Source organism: Pinus tabuliformis, chromosome X (genome assembly GCF_031772625.1).
Source record: "Pinus tabuliformis cultivar Carrire ecotype Pingquan chromosome X, CPIR1, whole genome shotgun sequence".
Lineage (NCBI taxonomy): Eukaryota > Viridiplantae > Streptophyta > Pinopsida > Pinales > Pinaceae > Pinus > Pinus tabuliformis.
The window spans coordinates 247,616,355-247,641,543 of record NC_142308.1 but is presented as its reverse complement, the minus strand read 5'-3'; the positions used below and the strand labels follow the sequence as shown (position 1 = coordinate 247,641,543).

Genomic DNA, 25,189 nt, shown 5'->3' with positions numbered 1-25,189 from the left:
TGAGACATATGTTTTTGAATATCTGTTGTCAGCCTGCTATAGTTTGTTGTGATATTCACATAATGGAAATGGGCATGCTTTCTGCATGACCTGACTTCAGTTCATCGTGATAATCCCATAATGGAGAAGGGTGCGCTTGCTGCATTTGTAAACTGGAAACATCAACCAAAAAAAAATCCTACATTGACAACAATACTGAAGAAGGTTTATTTGTGAAATACCACATACATTAAAACTTTTTCAAATCTTTGCCAATCTGAAAACTGGGTTTAGGGTGAATTTCTCATGCCTATGCGATAAAAACTGGCTATGGGGTGAAGTCCTCATGCTTATGTGATAGCAGCCTTCTTTTCTTCAGTTACTACCTTTCTCCAATCTAATGATGCTTAGAAGTACCTGTGTGCTTTGGGAAGCCATAATCTTGTAACGTACTGCACTTTCTGTCTGGCAATAAAACACTTCTTCTTTTTGCAAATTTGATGTTGCAGATGGATTCCCTACCCCCTTATGTCCAATTGGGCACCTCAGTATTAAATTTATGCAATTCAAACCTGTAATTCCAAGATTCTGGCAAAATTTCTGCCAGATTTACAAGGAAAATGCACTGGAAAGAGATTCTGTTTACTGCAAGGTTAGCCTAAGCTATGTGCTTTGCAGGTTCCCTTGTGATGTCTTCGTAATTGTCTCTTGCAATTCCTTTTTTGTTCCTTGTGATTGCTGTCTTTGGTGATACCTTATTAATTTTTGGGATTACGATAAATCAAAGTTGCTCTTCTCTAATATGACTATCTCCTTTTTCTTTTCTGTTATGGACAGTTGGTGCGAGGGGACATACTATGAACAGACTTGCCAACTTTTGACATATGTGTAGCCAATATACCTTACCAGATATCATCTCCGCTCATCTTCAAGCTTTTGTCCACCATGCCCAAGTTTCAAAGTGCCACCCTCATGCTTCAGAAGGAATTTGGCCACCGCCTCGTGGCAAAGCCTGGTGATTCCCTTTTCAATCGCTTGGCTGTCAATGTGGATCTTCTGGCCAGTACCAAGCTCCTTATGGATGTGAGCAAGAGGCATTTTACGCCATGCCCTAAAGTGGATTCCTTTGTTGTGAGAATCGAACCAAGGGCATGGCCTCCTCCAGTCGACTTGAGTGAATGGAATAGATTCACTCTGATGTGTTTCACCAGAAAGAATAAGACTCTCGGTGCAATCTTCCTGTTCATCAATTTTAATCTTGAAGGCATATATCCCTGCTATTGTTTATTTGCTCCCCAAGATTATCTTCTTTAAAGGCATTTAGAGCATGGATGGCAGCAATTTCTCAACAAACAGTATAGGTACATTTGCATTGTATGAGCAAATGGAGGAATTTTTCCTTTTTAGTTAAAAGGACGAATCATCTTCGGTTTTTCTTTGCAAGCAATACTTTAAGCAGACAGGCGTTTCAATATGAATTAGTTATGTTTTTTCGATCTCTTCATATTTATTTTCTTCAACATGTTTGAAACCTTTTCTTCTGGGAACTATTGTTTTTGCAAATATTTTACCTTGAATCAATTCGTCTCAGCATGCATTCAAGTTAGTGAGAATGGAATCACATAGGTTTCAGCAGTTTAGCCTAGTCGGTTGTCTCATTAGTCAGGACTTATGAGATGTATGTTAAAAGACTGAAACCTGCTTATGTTAAGGTGAATTTGTGCTGAAAACAGTTTTCAATACTCACGGATTAGACCTTGATCCGAAGAAACTTGTGGGTTAATGGAAACTCATGATCACAGATATAACTGAAAAAGGGAAAAGGAAACCCTCCTATTGAACGATTTCCTCTGCGAAGTTTTTCTCAAGCTCTTGTCAAATACAAGGCAAACTCTTACATTCCAGCTTAACAGAGTTCTTCGCAGAACTGAGGTTTTAAACATTTTGTTCGTAACTGACAGGAAAAATATCTTGAAGATGGATCACTTTCAGCTGCATAATTTTTTTAGTGTCTTGTACTCTAAAGTTGGAGTACGAGGGAAAATATTCCTTGCTCATTAAATAAAGCCTCATCTGTGACTCCGTCGGTAACAACCACTCTTTAGAAGGTAGGCCCCGATATAAATACCAACATTTTGAAAGAGAGTCTAAAATCCTGAAAGGCTCTAAAGGATCATAGTGTACAACGGTGACTTCTCCACAAAGATTAGTCTTGCACATTACACAAGACTTGATCGAAGGATTTTCTGCGTAATGAAAAAGGCAATATGGAGATTCCAATCACGTTCCAAGGCATTTTTTAAAATGTGGATGTGACAAAAGGTTGTTGTGGAACGTGCTGTTTGTATATTTTAACACACTAACACTTTACAACAATGAACTAACAATATTCATGATGAAAATAGCAATAGGGAAGATTTATCTGCATAATGAAAAAGACAATATGGGAGATTCCAATCATGTTCCAAGGCATTTTTTAAAATGTGGACGTGACAAAAGGTTGTTGTGGAAGGTGTTGTTTGTATATGGGAAATTTCTTGATCATTGTGTATAATCCTAATGTTGATAGATATGTCTACTAAGTGGTTCCAGTTAATGGGGCATTGATTTGAGTGGTCAATATATTTTTATTATTTATCAAAGTAATCTTGTGTTGTATTTGTGTTCTTCAATTTATGCCTTACGGCGTTTCCTTTGCAACATCTGATGCAAATGCTAGTTAATTATTATGTCACAATTACCTTTTGATACCATTACATTTGGCAGTTGTTCCCATTTCAAAAACAACAGTTTCTTTTCGAGTTGTTTTTTTTAATTGTGCATATGATAGAAGTTCTTATTAATTATTATGTCACAACTACCCCTTGATACCATTACATTTGGTAGTTTCAATTGAGAGCGACTAGATGTCAATATGGGCCATGTATTAGGTCTGTAATTTCATTGGGTTGTGCTTGAAGGTTGCCTAAAGCAAGGTTTGATGACGATTTAAGTTGGAGAGGAGCATAGATTCATCATTCAGCAAACGACTTTCAAGCAAGGTTTAAGCACGATTTATGCTTGGAGAGGAGCGCATTCAACAAGCTTCCTAACATACTGGATTTGATTTGTTTGCGGATTCCCAATTCCTGGTATGTTTTCATATTAAAAAAGGAGATACCAAAAACATATACACATTTGTACATTCGTTTGTTGAATCCTAAACCTGTTTAGAATTTTACTAAATTTTTTCGTTCATGCAATAAACTTAAATTTGATTGAGCTATTTGTATATTGGCTTGAACGTTTTGGTCACAAAAATTTCCTACAAAATTAATCCTTATCTAAACTGGAGCAGGAATATAGGTCTCCTTTTTATCCATTAATGGTAAATGCATTCGATATATTAGTTGTGGCTCATATCAGACCTGCCTTATATACAACATCCATGGGGTTGTTGTTCCACCATTTTCCTGTGGCTCATATCAGACCTGCCTTATATACAACATCCATGGGGTTGTTGTTCCACCATTTTCCTGTGAAAAAATAAAAAAAATTTGCAAATAATTTACTGTTGTCAATTGAATTGCTCTTTTTTTTTTATGCTTTTCATTATAGAAGTGCGACCTGAATATGTGCCCTTCTAAATGAAATTAAGACATGCCCTTCAAATTTGATCACTGGAACTTGCACAATAGTTGCTCAGTCAGCTTGAGCTAGGCATGCACACCTTTAGCACTGGCGAACAACTGGTTGATGAAGGGTAATGACTAGGTGGCTAAGGTGGAGAGGGGCCCATATAATATTTCTTTTCACACGCATAAGCCTAAAATTTATCGATTTCAACTCTTGCACAACAATTACGCAACAAAATTTGAATATCTGAAATTGAGCTGTCTTTCCCTATCCAAAAAAAAAACAAGAACAAAAAACGATCACCTGTGCCTTATGACCCCCAAGCATTATTAAAAATACGAAAATATGAATTTACAAATCGAATTTCAAAACAAATTTCAGAATTCTGGCAGCAGGAAATTATGAAAAATGGGTCTCTATGTGACATCTGTAATTCCAAAACTGTGACACGTGTGCACAAAATGAGAGAGGTGACACCATGACACTAGTTTCCTAAAATTATTCCCTAGCTCCTTAGAATCGGTTTCCGAAAATCATGATTAAAACAACAAATTGCATAGTTTGGAAAATATGCTTTAAAGATGCATTTTATTCTCCCAACCCATGACACTTGTGTAGAAACTGGAGGAGGTTTTTGTTCTTTGACCCGTTCTTGAGAAAAAACCTCTTTCAGTTTTTTGAAATTATCTTCCCTTCAATCAGAAGAAGCTTTTGAAAATGATGTCTAAAACAATCAATTTCAGAGCACAAAGTGTAGTAGACCATCCATCATTGATACGGTTGCAGATGGTTCTATACAAGGCTGAGTATGTAATGTGCTTGATATGACCCGGTGATTATGTATCCTACCTCAAATAATAAGGAGAACCAATTTGTGAATGCGTGTCTCCTTTGCAAGATGCTGGAGAAAATTGCGCAATAGTTTCATAACAACTCTGCAATTTCCTGATTATCTGTAGCGTTTGTGAAACAATCTTCCAAAGTGAAAACAAACTCTGTCCTGTCACTGTGCCTATTTGGTTTCACTCTTTGAACTCGTATGTTGTTACTGTGTTTCAGAATGAGCGCAAATGTTGAGTGAAAAGTGAGATAAGGCTGGCATGGAAATATTTGAAATGAGCCTTTGTTTATTTTTTCCTTTGTATGCTTATTCATCCGATCACTTTGTCATTTGATTAGATTGTCATGAGTGAAGGTGTAGGACAAGGGGTTATGGGAATAGTAGTTATAATATGATACATGAATGATATCGATTATATATGGAGGTATATTATCAACAATGGTAGAAAATGAGTATAGGGAGGTGGATAATGGTGATTAGGAAGTGGGTTTAGGATGGGGGGTGAGTATGTATATATATGAATGTGGGATGTAAATATACATGTAGGGGGTGCATGTATGAAGGGAATTAGTGAAATAGGGTGTAGGATGGAAAAATGCATGGTAAAGAGATATGAATAGAAGCATAAATTGTAAATGGTTGAAAAACTTAATGAATCATACTCCACAATCAACAGAACCTTAAACTTAAACAAAATGACCTTTTAATGGTTCTAACCAGTGAATACTAACACATAACCCTTTGAACACTAATTGACTTTATAAACAACTCACCTCATGACTTCCAGTGACTGAGACTCTTTCAAAATTTGCATGAACCCTTTATGGAAGACTTGCAAGGATGTGGGACATTGAATTTTAGACTATGACAACAACAATAGTTCATAGGCTAAACTGCTACTCAAAAACAAAAAATGATTGAACGAGACAAAGGTATTTGACCTCAAAACCCTAAGAACCTAACAATATACAAGGAAAAAATAGGCATATATTCAAAAATAAGGAACTCTCTTTCTCTCTTAAATATGGCAACAACTATCTCAGAATCTTCTTGACTCTTTGAAAACTTGCAAATGGAATGAAGAGGATCTCAAATGTAGTAGAGTAAAAATTCTCATTCTTAACAACCGGGGTTTTCATTATTCTCTTATCTTTATTGCTTCAATTCCCCCTCTAATGACTTTCTCATCTCCAATATCTCGGTCTCATCCTCCTCCACCTTTTTTAAAGCTTGACTTTGATGACGCATCTAATGCAAATCATGGAATCACTATTTATGGTGGAGTCCTTAGGGACCCTCTTATCCACATCTCATTTTTGTACTTAGGGCATCTTGGAATAACTTAAAATAACATTGTTGAACTACATGCTCTAATCTATGGACTCCAAATTTCTCAACAACAAGGCTTCACTCAATTGATAATGGAAGGGTATTCTCAACTAATCCTCTCTATGTTCATCAAATGACAAAAGGGATCATCTCCAAGAAAAATTTCCACCTCTTAAAGACTAGAGACTCTCCTTGATCTTATACACACCCTCCTCCAAGATATGCAAGGCCATGTCCCCTCACATGTAAGTAGGATTGCCAAAAGATTTATTGATTTCCTAGTCGATGAAGGAGCAACCAACCGTACATTGTATCTCACTACAAGATGGATGGATTCCAATCACCGTTCCATTAGATCTGCATGCCAATATTTGGTGTAACCACCCTATCCCACTTTTACCCAATTTTATAGACTCTCTAGGTAAATAGGAGCTGAGAGTTACTATGAAATGATCCAACATCCAAGTTATAGTAATGGAAGTGGGTTTGACTAATCAAAAACATACTGACACCTCCCAGGAGCATCACATCAAACATATACCAAAAAATAGTTGTTGATGAGCTTTCCCTAGGCTAGAAATTTCTTTTCCCAGACCTTACACCCTAGTCACATGTATGCCAAGCTGTGCATGCAGCTGGAAGGCATCAACCACATGCACATGCCTTCATTTGTGTGGTTGTAGATGAGAACTATCTTTACAGAGGGTGCGACTATGAAATCAGTGCCACTTTTTTCAAGGGTAGCCTACATGTCACCACCTAGAATAACCTAGAACTTTATAGAATCAAGTCTAAGGTGCTGAAAAGTCTATATGATAAGTACTAACTCTAGATCTTGCTCAAAAGTTTCTAAACACATGCGAAATTTTATGTCAAACAAATGGTAAACATAGTAACTACAGGTCATGAATGCATATATGTTCAATATCTCCTTAATTTCATCAAGTAATCAACAAGAAGGCTCAATTCCCTTTCAAACTAGTTGCATCAACACTTGTTACTCCATGCATTCACATAACCATTAAATAACTTATCAAGTCATGAATAGGATCCATAACAAGAGCACATAATTTATCCAAGCCTATAACCAACATATAACCAGAATGAATCCATGACAACCAGTCCAAAAATAAACACAATAACCAGTACATGTGCTCATTGATCATAATAAGAAAATAACTCATATTAACATATGCAAATTCCAACCAAGTCTGGGACTTTCACATACCACCCAACCGTAGATTGGGCTGAACCAAATATTTCTTTCAACCAATTACCCTCATGCCATATTCCAAGAATGAATCTAAGATCACGTGGGATAAACCAAAACAAAAACACACAAGGCTTTCAAAGGCCAAACCACCTCAACCATCAGCCACAACGATTTCACCTAAACTGGTCTAGAAATCACTAACACCAAACAAGCTCGGATGCCTCCAAATTTCTTCACCATAACCATAGGAATTTTCATATCTCCACCCATCCATCAAGGATTCCATCAGAAAGCCCATCTCCACCCTTGACCCTTGGGAATTTTCCTAAGACCACCTTACTAGTATCTAAAATCAACTAGCCATCCAAAGCTTAAACCAAAACAAGGAATCCAAAAAACCATGTCTATCCAGGAAATGGAAAGGCAAGGTTGAAAACCACTGTCAGTCCAAGAAAAATCCCATTCCAGTGACAATAAAGCAACCAAATAACCAAATGCATGTATCATGCATCCAAATCTCAACAATGAAATCACACATGCAACCTGTTACCTACAATTTACTCCTATAGTAGGTGTTCTTGCAACCTTTCCTTGTGCTCCCTTTCTTTCCTTTGCTTGCTTTCTTGCTTGTTGGATTTTATCCAAGTGCTTGCTCTCTCTTCTCCTAGAGATCAATTTCTGAAAGTGATCAAAAGCTAAATTGTGAAAAGATATGAATTATTTCTCAAATGCCTTTTTATAATTGATGTATATCCTATTCATTTCCTTTTTCTTTCATTTTCCTCTAATTTCTCTCTGATTTCTCTTGCATGCATATTGTGTCTCTTCATCTTCCTTTTCTCCTATTTTCCTTTATTTCTCATATTAAATTTCCATTTATTTCCTATTGCTTATGCCAATTTCCATAGCCATTAATTAACCACAATTGATACCCATTATAGTGTTTTCCCTCCATTCAGCTTGGAATATGTGTCCCATGACCTTGGTCTTATTTTATTTATATAGAAAATCAACCTAGGGATATTACAAACCCCTCCCACTTGGGGGAATGACGTCCTCAATGTTCTATGACGCTTATGACTAGTAAAACATATTTCCTATGGAGCTTTATAAATATAGTTTGATGTACTATTTACAATGAAAACTATTGAAGCTTTATAGACAAATCTCGATGTGGTATTTACAGTGACACACACACACACACATATCAAAAACTCATTTTCTTCAACCAACAAATAAAGAAGGATATGATGCCCACATCTAATCAAACATCTCCCATGTAGCTTCATTAGACCCAAAGTGCTTCCACTGCAATTTAACCTACTCTATTTGTGGGTTCTAGAGCATGAGTTGTTTTCGTTGGAATATGCATTATGGCTCTAGCTGGAACTCTCCCTCTGGTTCCACCTGCAATACTTAACAACCCCTGGTTAAAATTTCATGTAATAAAAGTTAATAAAGGAAAAATAAGACCAAGGTTAAGGGACACTTATTCCAAGATGAATGTTGGGAAAAGATATCCTAGTGGGCATCACTGGATGTGTTTATAGCTAAGGAAATTGGAAAAGGCAATGGCTAAGGCATTAAAAGGGAAAAAAGGCATTTTTGACACATTTATTTATGAAAATAAAGGAAAATAGGAGAAAAGGGAGGTGAAAGGTTACAGGTTGCATGTGAGGAGGAAAATTAAGGAAAATGGAGGTCCCATTGATAAAAAGGATTTTGAGGATCAGTTCATGTCTTTTTGTCAGTTCAGTTTTGGAGCTCTCTCATTATTATTTCTCTCTCTCTCTCACTCTTGGGCACTTAGATTTTTCTTGGAGCACTCTAGTTTTGGAGCAAGGAAAGGAAAAGAAAGAAAAGGAAGGACAAGGAAAGGAAGGAAAGAAAAGATCAAGCAAGGAAGAGTAGGATCAAGCAACCTCAACAGGAATACTTGTAGGTAACATATTGCATGTGTGATTTCCTAGCTGGTTTTGACATGCATGACTTTGCATGTTGGTATATGGTCTAGTTTTTGTCGATGGCATGGTTTTGACGGGTTATGACTGTGGTTTTCAGCCTTACCTTTCCTTTTTCTAGATAGCCATGGTATGATGGGATTTTTTTTCTCGGTTTTGAGCTTTGGAAATTCCATATGGTTTTAGAATCTAGGTCGGAGGTGGTCTCAGGAAAAACCCAAAGTCCTAGGAATCAGTGATCAAATTTGAAGGGCAGGTCTTAATTTCATTTAGAAGGGCACATATTCAGGTCGCACTTCTATAATGAAAAGCATAAAAAAAAAGATCAATTCAATTGACAACAGTAAATTATTTTCAAATTTCTTTTTATTTTTTCACAGGAAAATGGTGGAACAACAACCCCATGGATGTTGTATATAAGGCAGGTCTGATATGAGCCACAGGAAAATGGTGGAACAACAACCCCATGGATGTTGTATATAAGGCAGGTCTGATATGAGCCACAACTAATATATCGAATGCATTTACCATTAATGGATAAAAAGGAGACCTATATTCCTGCTCCAGTTTAGATAAGGATTAATTTTGTAGGAAATTTTTGTGACCAAAACGTTCAAGCCAATATACAAGTAGCTCAATCAAATTTAAGTTTATTGCATGAACGAAAAAATTTAGTAAAATTCTAAACAGGTTTAGGATTCAACAAACGAATGTACAAATGTGTATATGTTTTTGGTATCTCCTTTTTTAATATGAAAACATACCAGGAATTGGGAATCCGCAAACAAATCAAATCCAGTATGTTAGGAAGCTTGTTGAATGCGCTCCTCTCCAAGCATAAATCGTGCTTAAACCTTGCTTGAAAGTCGTTTGCTGAATGATGAATCTATGCTCCTCTCCAACTTAAATCGTCATCAAACCTTGCTTTAGGCAACCTTCAAGCACAACCCAATGAAATTACAGACCTAATACATGGCCCATATTGACATCTAGTCGCTCTCAATTGAAACTACCAAATGTAATGGTATCAAGGGGTAGTTGTGACATAATAATTAATAAGAACTTCTATCATATGCACAATTAAAAAAAACAACTCGAAAAGAAACTGTTGTTTTTGAAATGGGAACAACTGCCAAATGTAATGGTATCAAAAGGTAATTGTGACATAATAATTAACTAGCATTTGCATCAGATGTTGCAAAGGAAACGCCGTAAGGCATAAATTGAAGAACACAAATACAACACAAGATTACTTTGATAAATAATAAAAATATATTGACCACTCAAATCAATGCCCCATTAACTGGAACCACTTAGTAGACATATCTATCAACATTAGGATTATACAAAATGATCAAGAAATTTCCCATATACAAACAACACCTTCCACAACAACCTTTTGTCACGTCCACATTTTAAAAAATGCCTTGGAACATGATTGGAATCTCCCATATTGTCTTTTTCATTATGCAGATAAATCTTCCCTATTGCTATTTTCATCATGAATATTGTTAGTTCATTGTTGTAAAGTGTTAGTGTGTTAAAATATACAAACAACACGTTCCACAACAACCTTTTGTCACATCCACATTTTAAAAAATGCCTTGGAACGTGATTGGAATCTCCATATTGCCTTTTTCATTACGCAGAAAATCCTTCGATCAAGTCTTGTGTAATGTGCAAGACTAATCTTTGTGGAGAAGTCACCGTTGTACACTATGATCCTTTAGAGCCTTTCAGGATTTTAGACTCTCTTTCAAAATGTTGGTATTTATATCGGGGCCTACCTTCTAAAGAGTGGTTGTTACCAACGGAGTCACAGATGAGGCTTTATTTAATGAGCAAGGAATATTTTCCCTCGTACTCCAACTTTAGAGTACAAGACACTAAAAAAATTATGCAGCTGAAAGTGATCCATCTTCAAGATATTTTTCCTGTCAGTTACGAACAAAATGTTTAAAACCTCAGTTCTACGAAGAACTCTGTTAAGCTGGAATGTAAGAGTTTGCCTTGTATTTGACAAGAGCTTGAGAAAAACTTCGCAGAGGAAATCGTTCAATAGGAGGGTTTCCTTTTCCCTTTTTCAGTTATATCTGTGATCATGAGTTTCCATTAACCCACAAGTTTCTTCGGATCAAGGTCTGATCCGTGAGTATTGAAAACTGTTTTCAGCACAAATTCACCTTAACATAAGCAGGTTTCAGTCTTTTAACATACATCTCATAAGTCCTGACTAATGAGACAACTGACTAGGCTAAACTGCTGAAACCTATGTGATTCCATTCTAACTAACTTGAATGCATGCTGAGACGAATTGATTCAAGGTAAAATATTTGCAAAAACAATAGTTCCCAGAAGAAAAGGTTTCAAACATGTTGAAGAAAATAAATATGAAGAGATCGAAAAAACATAACTAATTCATATTGAAACGCCTGTCTGCTTAAAGTATTGCTTGCAAAGAAAAACCGAAGATGATTCGTCCTTTTAACTAAAAAGGAAAAATTCCTCCATTTGCTCATACAATGTAAATGTACCTATACTGTTTGTTGAGAAATTGCTGCCATCCATGCTCTAAATGCCTTTAAAGAAGATAATCTTGGGGAGAAAATAAACAATAGCAGGGATATATGCCTTCAAGATTAAAATTGATGAACAGGAAGATTGCACCGAGAGTCTTATTCTTTTTGGTGAAACACATCAGAGTGAATCTATTCCATTCACTCAAGTCGACTGGAGGAGGCCATGCCCTTGGTTCGATTCTCACAACAGAGGAATCCACTTTAGGGCATGGCGTAAAATGCCTCTTGCTCACATCCATAAGGAGCTTGGTACTGGCCAAAAGATCCACATTGACAGCCAAGCAATTGAAAAGGGAATCACCAGGCTTTGCCACGAGGTGGTGGCCAAATTCCTTCTGAAGCATGAGGGTGGCACTTCGAAACTTGGGCATGGTGGACAAAAGCTTGAAGATGAGCGGAGATGATATCTGGTAAGGTATATTGGCTACACATATGTCAAAAGTTGGCAAGTTTGTTCGTAGTATGTCCCCTCGCACCAACTGTCCATAACAGAAAAGAAAAAGGAGATAGTCATATTAGAGAAGAGCAACTTTGATTTATCGTAATCCCAAAAATTAACAAGGTATCACCAAAGACAGCAATCACAAGGAACAAAAAAGGAATTGCAAGAGACAATTACGAAGACATCACAAGGGAACCTGCAAAGCACATAGCTTAGGCTAACCTTGCAGTAAACAGAATCTCTTTCCAGTGCATTTTCCTTGTAAATCTGGCAGAAATTTTGCCAGAATCTTGGAATTACAGGTTTGAATTGCATAAATTTAATACTGAGGTGCCCAATTGGACATAAGGGGGTAGGGAATCCATCTGCAACATCAAATTTGCAAAAAGAAGAAGTGTTTTATTACCAAAATTGGCATTTTTCATTGCCAGACAGAAAGTGCAGTACGTTACAAGATTATGGCTTCCCAAAGCACACAGGTACTTCTAAGCATCATTAGATTGGAGAAAGGTAGTAACTGAAGAAAAGAAGGCTGCTATCACATAAGCATGAGGACTTCACCCCATAGCCAGTTTTCATCACATAGGCATGAGAAATTCACCCTAAACCCAGTTTTCAGATTGGCAAAGATTTGAAAAAGTTTTAATGTATGTGGTATTTCACAAATAAACCTTCTTCAGTATTGTTGTCAATGTAGGATTTTTTTTTGGTTGATGTTTCCAGTTTACAAATGCAGCAAGCGCACCCTTCTCCATTATGGGATTATCACGATGAACTGAAGTCAGGTCATGCAGAAAGCATGCCCATTTCCATTATGTGAATATCACAACGAACTATAGCAGGCTGACAACAGATATTCGAAAACATATGTCTCAGTGATTGTGGCAGAAGACCTACACCTTGCCCCATCCACATGGAGCCGGAGCCTGAGCCGCTGCTTACACAGGTGCATAGAAGCAACAGCTCATGAAGGGAAAACATGTCTCTGAGGATTTGAAACTTGGGGTGGGCATGAAGAGTCACAATCCATGTGGAATTGACATATTGTTAATGAGGTAAATAAGGTGAATGAATGTAAAAACAAGATGCAAAGGAAATTGGAACTCACCTCCAATCTCTGAGCCATTTCGGTCCCCTTTATGCGTTTGTGAACTACTTCGATCATCCGGGATCGATCTCGACTGCGATGACTCTGTGGGCGGCCTGCAGCAACTCTAGGGTTAGATTTCCAGTACCCGGGCCGATTTCCAGGACGATATCGCTTTCTCTCATGTCCGCTTTCTCAACGATGGATTTGAGAACACCGGGATTTGTGAGAATGTGCTGCCTGCTCAGTACAGCCTTGGGATCAATCAACTCCACCCACAGACAGTACAAGAAAAGCCCGCCAACAGGGTTAGTGGGACGCATGTAGCACTAGAGAGCCCGGTTCAGCTGCCCTGATGAAACTATTCGATCTGCCAAATGAAACGCCCAAACCGTTTGGGCAACCCTTTTGAATCAACGATCAACGGCTGAAATTGTTGCAATCGTCTAACATATAATCATGTGGCTTACACGATGACAGGTAAGCAGAGAGGGGAGTTGATTTCAGAGGGAATACGGCGTAATAAGAACTTGCATCATATGCACAATTAGAAAAAACAACTCAAAAGGAAACTGTTGTTTTTCAAATGGGACTTAAGTTTTAACATGAAAAGAAATTTACAAATTCAACATTCCTAAAATTCTAATTTTTTCATTCCTAAAATTCTAATTTCAGGAAAAATGAAATTTAAAAAAAAATTGACAATTTGACAGCACTTCTTAAAAAATTTTAAGATATTATTCCAATTTTTTTTTTAAATGACAAAAATCAATTTTTAAATGTTTTTTGATTGGTAAAATTTTCTTCTTACTTCTCTGACTTGCCAGAGACCCTTTGAAGGGCTCTGACGTGTTCAATTTTGATCCCTGCTAGGAATCCCTTCATTGGTTTTGGTGGGATACACTGTAAAGCCGGAGGGTGGAGTCTTGGTTTAGGGCCTAGTGACCCAGTGTGGATTTTGGTAAATCCTGAGAGACTGGTGTCTCTGTTTAGGGCCTAGTGATTTAATATGGATTGTGGTAAAGCCTGAGAGACAAGGAGACATAAAATTCCTTAAGGATAGTGATGGAGTCAGGAGGCATTCCAAGCTCGCTTTGGTTTTGTGATCTCAGTGTCAATTTTGGTGAGATTGCGGTATGGTGAAAGTGGAGGTGGTTTAACCTCAAAATTCCCTTGGTGTTTTTTGGATTGGTTTATCCATGAGATCCCACATTCATGCTTGGAATATGGCACAGGGTTGACTAGTTGAAAGAAAGAGTTGGTTCAACCATGTCTACGGTCGGGTGGTATGTGGAAGTCCCGAACCTGGTCGACTTTCCCTATGTTTAATAAAATCTAAGTTCTCTTACATTTTTACTTGTTAATATGTTGATTAATGGCTACTATCTCATTATTATTTCCATGGTTTAATGTTGGTTATAAGCCTGGTTATATGACTGGTTATTGTCATGGTTATTTTATGTAATTACTTGTAACTAAAAGGATAATGGATGAAAGACCTAATTGATGTCAAAATAGTTAAGGGAAGAGGGTGGTTATCCTTCTTGTATTGTATTCATTTCCTGTAGATTACGTTGATGCTAAGTGTTTGACAGAATGTCAGTCCCAGCTGGGGATGGTCATGCCTAGTCCTGGACTCAGTTTTTGATTGTAATTGTTGTGGCCATGTAATTTATGAGTTCTAAAAGTGTCATTGAGTTTTGGGTAGTGACCTGGACTCTGGGCCTAAAAAAGTGGCTCAAATCCAGAAGACACAGGCATAGTACTAGGCAGAAAAGTCCCTCGACGCATGCATATGCATGTTGTGGGAGCGTCAGGATCCTTTTGGATGCATGCTTGTCCATATCAAGGGAGTGTTCGAGGGGTTTAATGGCATAAAACGTAGTGGGACCCAGGGGCTAGTTACCTGAATGGTTGGGATGGTTCCTCAGAGTCCTGTTGTTGATGTGGAAGATTTGTATGGTGTGTTTTTGTTGGTTCCACTTCTTTAAGGTGACTTAGGAGGTTGAACCATATCATAGTAACTTCTCGTCACATGTTTACCTTGATTGGCTGGTTACTTAGGTAGATGTGGGAGAAGGCTTTTACAGAGTGGTATCAGAGCATGGTTCATCCCTCAGACTGGATGGGACGTGTGTTGGTCATGCATTCATGTCAGTTTCATGTATATTAATCATCCTTGTGGTATATATGCTTGTTTCATATGCAAGGTGTTGGACATGGCTGTAGTGATGTCTCCATGTGAAGGAGGATGTTGTTGTTGTGAAGTGTGTCGTCATGAGTGTATGATTGGTTACATGTTGTTTATACATATTAATGTTCACATGTGGTCAAGTGTACAATGATGTGGTTGTTGTTGTCGTGCATGAGGTCAAGTTATGTGTAGTTGATATGGTCATGCATTGATGATTGGACTCTAGCTAGAATGATGGATATATCGTTACATGCTTATGTGTTATATTTCTATATGTTGTCATGATTATGTTATATATGGATCATGCTGATTTTTTGATCTTGCAAATAAGGCATCCTCCCTGAATTATGCTAAGGTATGTTGGTTTATTGTGATTTGGTTTAGCTGACATGATATACCTTGCATGAATAATATCAAAGATGACTAGCAAGATGGTAGAATATAGTTTCCGAGACTCTCCCTATGGATTAGATGAGAAACGTGGTGTTGGGAACTCTTCTGATTTGGCAGACACACTGAGATATTTAAAGGCAGAAATAAGGAGTTGCAAGGTAAAAACTGATAGATTCATACAGACACTTGAGAAACAAGAAGAGGTAAATGCAGCGATACTTTAGAGTTTTTCAGAATTGCAGCGACATGGACCACTTTGGATCTACCATGAGTAGGAGGACATAACTAATGGGGAATATGGTAGCATGTTTCATGGTGAGTACAGGTTGGATGAAGAGGACACGATAAGAGATGATAGATCCTTGGATACACCAGATAGGAGGGGTGATAAAAATAGGTACTATTATAGTTCTGGTTTGGATAGGCATTATGATTGTCATCATTATCCTCCTTACAAGAGGAGTGACATGGGGTATTTTTTGGATGATTTTAAGAAAGAAAAACCACCTACATTTGAAGGAGAGATGAAGAAATCACAAGATGCAGAGGCATGGTTGCTTGGTATGATAAAGTTCTTTAGATTGCCTGATTATTTAGAGAACATGAAAGTAAATATAACCACTTTCAGTGTTAAAGGGAAAGAATATATCTGGTGGGAGGATGTGAAGAATGCTAAATACATTCGGGAAGATGACTTGACTTGGAATGCGTTTGAGAGGCTCTTCAAGAAGAAGTATTTTCGGAAAGGTATTATGATGACAAAGCTAAGGAGTTTTATGTGTTGCAGATGGGTTCCATGACAAATGATGAGTATACTAGCAGGTTCTTGGAGTTGTTGAGATATGTGCCTTACCTCAAGGTGGAGAAGGCCAAGGTTTAGATGTTCATCAGTGTACTTCCAATACCATACAAAGATCAGATTCAATTTGATGAGCCTAGATCATTGGAGGATTCCATCTGAAAACTAAAACATTGTTATGAGTAGTTGAAGTGCAAAGATGAGCATAAGTGTGAATTGAAAGGAAATGAGAAAGTTAAAGGAAAATGGACACCAAAGCAAGGAAGACCTCAAGATGTAGGTGAGAAATAAAATGTGGTCCCCTAAAATAAGTTCAATATAGTTGAGAACAAACATGGAGAGAAGTAGACTAGAGGATATGGTAGAGCATCGTTGCAGTGTTGGATATGTGGCAATGATCATCGTAAGAGGGATTGTCCACAGTATCAGGGTGGTATACCCTAGATATATAGTGTTCAGGAGGTGCATACAATTGGGGATTTTGGTCATAAAATTCCTTATATTTATGCAACTGTGGACAATAGGTAGGTGATCATCAGGCATCTATCATTGAGATGGACAGTAAGCTTTGTGATCAAGTTGATTCTATTTTGATCGATCCTAGATATAATTATAGTTATATTAATCTTGACTTGGTGGATAATTGTGGTTTGAGGAAAGAAGTGCATGCAGAATATTGGTTGGTACAGTTGGCTACAGGTATAAAGAAGAGATTTCACCATTGGGTAAGAGCTTGTGCATTTGAGTTAAATGGTATGCCTACAACAACACATTTGAATGTACTACCATTGGGATCATATAACATGCTTTTGGGTATGGATTGGTTGTACCTTCATAAGACCAAAGTGGATTGCTTCAACAAGGCCATTGAATGTGTGGATGATAATGGGGAAAAGAAAATTTTGCAAGGAAAGAAGAAGCCTACATTAGTGAGGACTGTTACCACTATGCAAGATAAGCATAGCTACACAAAATGTTGTGTGATGTTTATAGTGCATACATCCAGTGACAAGGATAAAGATGTTGAGGATGAAAAAATCTTCAATAGGAACCTTGTATTGTAGCAGTATCAAGATGTGTTTCCAGTAGATATTAAAGAGTTGCCTCCTCATAGAGAAGTAGATTTATCTATTGAGTTAGTGCCAGGGACAACACCCGCATCAAAGACACCTTACAGGATGAATACCCCATAGCTAGTGGATTTGAAATTGCAGTTAAAGGAGATGCTCGACAAGGGATACATTAGGCCATGTGTATCACCTTAGGGTGCACCAATGTTGTTCTTAAAGAAGAAAGATGGTACTCTTAGATTGTGCATTGATTACAAATAGTTGAACAAGGTAATGATCAAGAACAGGTACCCATTGCTGAGGATTGATGATTTGTTTGATCAGTTGAAGGGAGAAACAATGTTCTCTAAGATTGACTTGAGATTAGGATACCATCAGGTATGCATCAAGGAAGAGGATATCTACAAGACTGCCTTCAGGACCAGGTATGGGAATTATGAGTTTGTTGTAGTTCCATTCGGTTTGACTAATGCCCTAGCTACATTTATGTGTTTGATGAATAGTGTGTTGCATCCTTATTTGGAAAAGTTTGTTATTGTATTCATTGATGACATCTTGATATACTCCAAGAATGAAGAAGAGCATGCCAACCATTTAGCAGCAGTGTTGAGGTTACTAAGGGAGCATGAGTTGTATGCCAAGCTTAGAAAGTGTAGCTTCTTTTAGACAGGTGCATTACTTGAGACATTTTGTTTCCAACGAAGGCATAACAATCGATCCATAAAAGATAAGGGCCATCATGGAGTGGGCAGCTCCTAAGAATGTGGATGAGGTGAGATCATTCATGGGATTGGCAGGTTACTACAGGAGGTTCATCAGGAACTTCTCATACATTTCATATCCTATTACATCCTTGCATAGGAAAGTTAAGAAGTTCAAATGGACAAAATAATGTGCATCTAGTTTTGAGCAGCTAGAGCAGTTGTTGACCAATGCTCCATTCCTTAATATTGTAGATCTAGATAACAAGTTTGTAGTGTGTACATATGCATGTAAAAGAGGACTTGGTGGAGTCCTTATGTAGGTGGTACAGGTGGTGTCCTATGAGTCCAGGAAGTTGAATGAGCACAAGCCGAACTACGTGACTCATGCTCTTGAATTGGCAACTATTATTCATGCCTTGAATATGTGGAGGCATTATCTTTTGGGAAGGATATTTGTATTGATGAGCGATAATTGTGGGTTGAGATACTTGTTTTACCAGCCGAATCTAAATTCCAGACAAGCTAGATGGTTGGCTACATTTAGTAAGTTTGAATTCGAGATCAAATACATTAAGGGAAAGGAGAATCGGGTTGCAGATGCTCTTAGTAGGAAGGTACAAGTGAACAATATAAAAACTATGAGAATCTCTGCGAAACCAGAGATTCTGGGTTCGATCCCCAGTGGAGTCGCCAATTCTGGTTGAAGGGAAAGTACCCCTAGGGTCCTTTGGGCTAAGACTCTACCAGACTGAAAATTGCTTATTCAAAGAAACACACACACAGCCATCATCTTTACTTTTAAGCAAATTCTAATGTTAAGGGTACGTACCTAAGGTCCTACGTTCGAGAAGGCCTTTAGGGTCCAAACCCTTCTTGGAGTTCCCTTCTTCTTCCTTTGACCTGTAAAACAAACAAATCAAGGAACACAACAGTACATGTACAAATACTTATGTATAAACCATCTTTATGCTATAAAGTTAGTTATAAAAATCTTTAAGTAACCACTTGCATAAGAATTCAAGACAAGAATCTCATAAGCATAAAGAAAGATTGTTTCGGGAACAAAGACGTGTTTCTTTATATATAAAGGCAAATAAAGTACATATAACGGAAAGATATCACCTGAACACCTTCAGCAGGCTCCAAGCAAAGCTTCCTCCCGGATTCGTTCCAGCCTCAAGCCTCCAACAAGAGCTCCTTCCAAGTCTTACTCAATGATGATATCAAGGATGAATGATCACCAATACACATGGAAACAAGGGTTTCCTATGCAAAATGGGGGAAGTGCAGAAAGCACCAAGGACTTCAGACCTGGTCTAAGGGGAAAATCTCAGCATAATAATCTTGCTCTCTTTTCTCTCTCCCTTAGGCCTTCCCTTTGATGTCTTTTTATACCATCTCCAAAGTAGTTTTTTAGTTAGGAGTTGGTTGGGAACAGTTGGGCCACGGGCACTAACAGGTGATCAGCAGGTAAAACCCGCGATCTCCGCCCGAAAATAAGGAATTATATATTTTTTAAGTGTTTTAATACATACACGTGGGTTGGGTATACACATACCCGCGTGTACACGCGTTTAACTCAGGGCAATGCCGCGTATAGGGAATAAAACACTGTTTTTTAAATTTTTGGACTAGGTCTGGAAGGAGGGGTTGCCCTAGGCCATGAGTGCAGCATCACAAACCATAAGAGTGAGATTTGGAGCTATAACAACAAAGTTACAAGATAAGATCTTGTAGGGAGGATAGCAGGATGACTGGTATATGGAGATTATGCACAGGTTACAATAGAGTATAGGTATAGGTACAAGTACAGGTGATCAGGATGCAAACTATAGTCTCAAGACATATTGTTTGGTGATATTCAGGGACAAGATCTATGTGTCAAATTTCCGTGAGATCAAGAACCTTATCTTGGGGGAGTTTCACATGAATCCATACTCGGGTCATCAAAGATATCAGAAGTGATGTTGAAAATAGTAAATAAATTCTACTATTGGCCGAATCTAAAGAAGGAAGTGGCAGATTTTGTGGTGAGATGTTTGGATTGTCAGTAGGTAAAGGCAAAGTGTAAGCATCCAAGTGGTCTACTACAACCTATTTTGATTCCAAAATTGAAATGGGAGGTCATTTCCATGCATTTCATTATAGGTCTTCTGAGGATAGTGAGACAAAATGATTCTATTATGGTCATGGTCGATAGGTTGAGCAAGGTAGCTCACTTCATTCCAGTGAAGACTACATATTCAACTAGTGAGGTGGAACACGTTTTTATTAGGGAGATCATAAGATTACATGGTCTTCCAAAGAATATTGTGACAGAAAGGGATGCGAAGTTCACTTCTAGTTTTGGAAGGAGCTATCTGCAGGTTTGGGTACAAAGTTAGCCTTCAATATAGCTTATCATCCATAGACATATGGACAGACAAAGATGGTAAATAGGACCTTGGAGGAAATGTTGAGGATGTATGTGATGCACTAGGAGAGAAGATGGGAGCAGTATCTTCCATTGGTTGAGTTTTCATAAAAAACCGGTTATCAGGAGTCATTGAGGATGAGTCCTTTTGAGGCACTATATGGGCGAAGTTGTAATACTCCCATCAACTGGAGTGATCCAGTGAAAAGGGTACTTATTGGACCGTACATGTTGGAAGACATGGAACATGAAATGTAGGTTATAAAGAAGAATCTAAAGGAAACACATGATATACAAAAGGGTTATGTGAACCATCATAGGGCATTCAAGGAGTTTTAGGTTGGGGAGCATGTGTATTTGCGCATCAAGTGCAAGAAGAGCTCTTTGAGGATTGGATCTTGTGCCAATTTGGCACCATAGTATTGCAGGTCTTTTGAGATCCTTGAGAGGATTAGACCAGTGGCCTATCGACTTGCACTTCCTCCAATAGTGAAAGTCCATGATGTTTTACATGTTTCATTGCTTAAGAGGTATATAAAAGATGTTGATCATGTTATTGATTGGTCCATATTTTAGGTGGAGAAAGAAGGAGAATTGCAACCAGAGCCTCAGTGCATATTGCAGCAGAAGCATCCTGCTCAGGAACAGAACCATAGAGAAAGTTAAAGTGTAGTGGAAGTTGTGTGGGGCTGAAGAAGCTACATGGGAGATGGTGGATCATATGCAAACCATGTATAATTCATTGTTTACTGGTTGAGGAAAAGCGGTTTTGGTTTGATGTTTTGTATATGTTTGGCATATGTTTTGCTGATGTTTGGTATATTTACATATGTATATGATGTAAATACCACCATGAGTGTTATGCGAGATTTACGATTGTGAAAAACGTATCCCCCCTAGGTCAGTGGCTAACCTAGAACAACAAAGAGACAAGGAACACAACGCTGTTCCTTAAAGTAAATAGATGATGGAGTGAGGCCTACCTGGATTCCTTCCCACACTTCACTCCTTCTTTAGCTTGGGAGCTCAAATTCCAGGTTTGAATGCCAAAATTAGAACCTGCACAATCAGATAACAAAATCCAAGAAACTACGAGATCTATGCAGTATAATCTAAGTACTTCATTCAATAGATCAACATGGTATTGAAATAAGTGAAATAACAACATCACATATAGGAAAACAATGAATTCTTTGCATTAATATAAATGGAAGGATATTACAACCATAATTAGCAGTTGATCTTGTAGAAGAGCTCCTCCAAGTTGTTGACTTGTCCTTTCCTTGTCACAATATGCACCTCCAATCACCCTAAATGCATGAGATGATGACCACTCACTACAACATCATAAGGGCATAATCACTCTTCAAAAGCCAACCCAAAACTAACCAGGTGCTTGTGGAATGAGATAAATATATAAGAAGGAGAGGTAGTTCATGAATTCTTATCCATTTACCAATCTAGGGTTTGAGATCCACCTTTGATGGAGGGACATGATCAAAGGATAAGTGGTGAAAACTCCAAAGTAGGGAAGGATAAGACCTGAATGTTTTATCCAAGGTAAGTAGTTGAAACAATTATGGGAACTCCTAGAAGGGGAAGCTTCCGGAATCCTGAACATTCTCCTAGATTTCTAGAAACAATGTAGGTGAAAAGGGGAGCAATGTAATGGTGACCAAAACAGGCCCTAGTGGAGCAACATGCTAGTGAATGCACCACACTAGGCTTACAAGGAGCGTTGGTCCTCAAACTAGCTCAGATGAAGCAATTTAGGGCTAAAATGTAGAATTTCCTGTAGATTCACAAGCTCATGCAATTTACTAAAGAACGGGACAAGAATCTACTTCTACTTTCAACCAACAGAAGCCAATAGATCGATGAAAACAATATGAACAACAAGAAGATAAATCAATGGCACATAATACAAGATGTATATGGGGAAAGCCATTTCTCAAAACCCCGCCTATTTGTATTGCATTAAATCATAAATATGAGTGAAGATACAAAGCTTGTTCTCACAAGAACAATTCTGCCCAAGTATTCTCAACTCTCTACCTCACAAGGCCACTATTAGCCAAAACTTAGCCAATTTCCACTACCTTCCTAGGATAACTAGCCCATATTTAAAGGGAATTCATGCTTCCAAAACTGCACAATCCAAACATAGGTCCTTCTCTAATTGCATGCATGATATTTAAAACTCAGTAAATCACACAACTAATAGTACATTATCCCTGCACTCTAGTATCAACTAGGTCTTTCTCAGAATCAACATGAATGAGTTTCTGATGAGGGAATCTTCAGTTAACTAGAGTGACACTTTTGGATGCACTAGTGCACCAACTGACTATTAACTCTCTACTAGTTCCATAAACAGTTTGGAACTAATTTAATTGAACATTCAGTAAACTGAGTTATCTAATTACAACTCACAATTAAACTCATCCTAGACCCCTAAAACTTAGGGAGAATATATACATGACTTTAGAAAGTCTTCCAAATCAAAATTACTAAGCTAATTAAGTTAATTAAACTTAATTAACTATTTACAAGTTGCTATGAGAATAGAATTAAATTTTAATTCTCAGTTTGATTCAAGGACAAATTAAACTGGAATTTCTTGTTGCCATTCCTCAACACTCCCTCTCAACAAGAAAGGGATTATCAACTATCCTGATCCTGTCTCTGTGAAACTCAAATTTACATCTTGACAATACCTTTGTCAAAATGTCAGCATCTTGCTCCTCCATGAGAATGTACTCTAACAACATAATCCACATCACTACAAAATCTTTGAGATGATAATATTGAATATCAATATGCTTGGACTAATCATGAAAAACTGGATTTCCAGATAGTTTGATACAACTCTGATTATCGCAGTAAATCAAAGTTGGATCCATCTGCTGATGAAACGAACCCTCCAGGGTCTTCCTCATCTAGATGGCCTCACATGTTTCCTCACTCACAACCATGTACTCTACCTATGTCGAACTAAGTGCAACCGATCTCTGTATCATGCTGTACCAAGAAACTGCTGTTGACCCAATACTAAAGATCCCTCCTGATGTGCTCTTCTAGTTGGATGGACTCCCTGCCCAATCTGCATCAGTGAAGCCTTGAAGATTCACTCCCTATGTTTGTCTGTACCATAATCCATACTGAGAAGTGCCCCTGAGGTATCTCAACACATGCTTTGTGGCCTTCCAACACAGCGTGGTAGGCCTAACCATCACTTGACTAAGCTGGTTAAATACATAGCACATATTTGGTCGTGTGTTCACCAAGTACATAAGTGAACCCACAAGATTCATGTAAAGAGTAGCTTCCACTACTTCCCCTGAAGTAGCATCCTCCTTCCTCCAGTTACCTGCTAGAGGAGTCTCCATGGGTTTGGTTCTCTCCGTGTGAAATATCTTGAGTATCTCATTGACATACTTGCCTTGAGACACAAACAACTCCCCATCACCCTTCCATACCTCCATGCCAAGAAAGAAATGCATGAGCCACATGTCTTTCATCTCAAACTCTCTTGTAAGGTCCTCCTTGCAAGATTTTATCAGCGGATCACCACCTGTCAGTATGAGATCATCAACATAAAGTATAATGATCAATAGTTTACCTTCCACCACTATGTGGTACAAGTTTTCATCTATTTCAATCTTCATGAAGCCCAACCTGGTGAAGTAGTTGTCTGTCTTGGTGTACCAAGCACAAGGTGATTACTTTAGCCCATACAACGCTATCTTGAGCCGGAATGCATGCGACTCACAGTTGAAGGTTTCAAAACCTTAAGGCTGCTCTATGTACACTTCTTTCTCAATCGTGCCATTAAGGAAGGTTGTCTTCACATCCATCTGATGTATCTCCCATCCCATATGTGCTGATAGTGCCAATATAGATCTGATCAACGCGTACCTTGCAACAAGAGAAAAGGTCTCATCATAGTCAATCCCATCTACCTGTGAAAAAATACGGGCCAAAAATCTAGCCTTATGCTTCTCCACACTACCATCTATAGCTTGCTTTACCTTGCAAAGCCAACGAGAGCTCACCATAAACTTATCCTGTAGTCTCAGGACCACATCCCAAACACTACTACGAACTATGGAGTCATACTCCTCCACCATGGCATCAACCCAAACTAGTTGCTACACTGCTTCCTCAAAGGAAGATGGCTCTGTCACAACACATTTTCTCATAAGATTCATGTATCTAGTGTACTTTTCAGGTGATCTCCTCTGTCTATGCTATGATGTGGGTTCTATCCATTTCTTTGGTGCAATTTCTCCCATCTCTGGAAGATTCAGCTTGAGTGGATGTCTCCACTTGTGGATCCTCTCCATGTGGTTGCTCCACACCAATATTAGGCTCCTCAACCTTAGGAGATAAAAGATCCTCATTTTCATGTAGCTCAAGCTCCCTCTCAAGGGAAACTCACATGGCCTTGTCCTCATCAAATCTGACATCCCTACGAACCACTCTCATCCTGCTGGTCGACAAGTACACCCGATAGTTGTGAGGTGTATCAGTGTACCCCACAAATATCCCCAACTTTGCTGTCAGCTCA

At 38.1% G+C, this 25,189-nt stretch overlaps 1 pseudogene; it reads right to left on the bottom strand.

The window, feature by feature from the left end:
• Positions 1–891: 891 nt before the first annotated feature.
• LOC149139302 (uncharacterized) lies at positions 892–13,369 on the bottom strand (annotated as a pseudogene).
• Positions 13,370–25,189: the final 11,820 nt, after the last annotated feature.